The sequence below is a fragment of the Triticum dicoccoides genome, chromosome 2B (assembly GCF_002162155.2).
Source record: "Triticum dicoccoides isolate Atlit2015 ecotype Zavitan chromosome 2B, WEW_v2.0, whole genome shotgun sequence".
In the NCBI taxonomy this organism is placed as follows: Eukaryota; Viridiplantae; Streptophyta; class Magnoliopsida; order Poales; family Poaceae; genus Triticum; species Triticum dicoccoides.
The window spans coordinates 41,804,192-41,806,149 of NC_041383.1; positions in this window are offsets into that span (position 1 = coordinate 41,804,192).

Here is a 1,958-nt window from a genome sequence, read left to right on the forward strand (position 1 = left end):
ATGATGCATGTGCCCCCGTCCGCTCCTAGCCGTTGGAACCGGGACTAGTGGTCACATTAGCCCCAGGCCAAAGCCAGACCGGGACTAAAGGGCCAGACGTCTGTTTTCTACTGGTGATACATGCCTACCATTCTAGTTCGCCAAAAGCATCCATTACGATCAATCTGATATGTTGCTCCTTTCTTTGATTCCCGATGAAGAGCTAGCACAATAGATAGACAGGAGACGTCTCGTTTAATACAAAATCAGTTTTGGCTATCCCGCGTCAGACGACCAGATCCATTCATCGGACCACGCGGCCACACGCGTACGTCTAATCCACCTGACCTACCCGCTGACTTCCCCAAGAAGAAAGAGGCAAAGAGGTCGTTGGATATATAAAACCTCTCCAATCAGTCTCATTACTTGTAGTTGCCATGAATACCACAAGGAGAAACGTAAACAGAACTGATGACTTGGTCACAAAACCAACACAAGAAGCGACATATCATATGTTCTGGTGTGTGAACTGCTTTTTTAATTGATCAACGAATATATCTCTGACCTCAAAGGTATTAGTAAAACTACACCAGCCCAGGAACACACGTTTCCATCAATTTGCACTCAATCGATCCATAAGTGGAATGGTGAAACAAATGCACAAGTGCGGGAGCTGGAATATTGTTGTGTTCACTTTTCACTTTTTTAATCAACTTACCACCCATAGTTAAATAATTCTATTTATGGCAACACAAGACAAACTTTTCACTTTTCTAATCCAAACTAACCACATCCATAGTTGATAGTCTAAACACAAGACAAACTTTTCACTTTTCACTTTTTAAATCCAAACATACCACCCATAACAAACAAAAACATCATTTTTCTGAGAGGTCCTAGATTTCACTTTTTAATCCAAACTTACCAATTTACTGTTCAAATAAATTCACAAAGAATATCGATTCATTGCCCTGTTTATTTGACATAGACTTATGGTGGAATTTACTCGGTTAGATCATTGTGGATAGTAGAACAAGAGACGATTGTTAACGAGGTTCAACGATTAACGTCTACATCCCCCGACAAGGCTACGACTACCGTTCATGTACTAAATCGACAAAATACAATCTATGGAAAACCCCATTGAGGCCATCAGTGCTATGGGCGTAAGGATATTCCCCTTTGTCTTGTGTTTAGACTATCAACTTCAGCTATTCTATTTTGGTTACGCTGCATCATATATTAGGCTCAGACTACACATATTTCATTCAAATATCTTACCCTCCACCTAATTTGTATTCAATTGTAGTCTTACACACATATTCGACACTAACTCTAACTAATTGTACATTCTGTAGCAAGTAAAAGTATGATCTGAAAGACAGCAATAAACGAGAGATGCATTAAATAAACAACATTAGAATGCTTGAATAACCAACTGGTGGCTCCACTAGAAGCCCCTACAAATAGCATGATATTCTCTAGCTCTCATACCAACCGAACATAATTGAAGTTTGAAAAGATAGAGTAATTCAAGTGAGAAACATGAGTTATCATAGACCAATCCAGAAGTATGAGAGGGATGGATGCCGGAGCTCTCTCAGCGATTTGAACTTTTCAGCCGTTGGATCTCTCCCTTGATGCGTTTTCGTCCGTTGGATCGATAGGTGGAGGAACCTGCGCCGTCGGATCGAACTCGGATCGAAAAAAATAAACTGCTGGCGCCTCCCCACGCTCGTTTTTATTGCGTTCTAACCGTTCTAGAGTCGCTGCCGTGTGGGTCCGTCCGCTGGTGGGGCTCAGTTGTCGGCGACCGCGGCTTGGTCCCGGCCCGGTCGCCCCGTCGTGCGCGTCGGCGGGGGAAAGATCTCGTGCCACCGCACGTAGAATCCTGCCCCCGCCGAGGGTGTTTCGGTCTTTTCGCTCCCGGGGGTCGTGTGTGGCGTGCCGTGATTAGCTCGTCCGGCTATTCGTTCGTC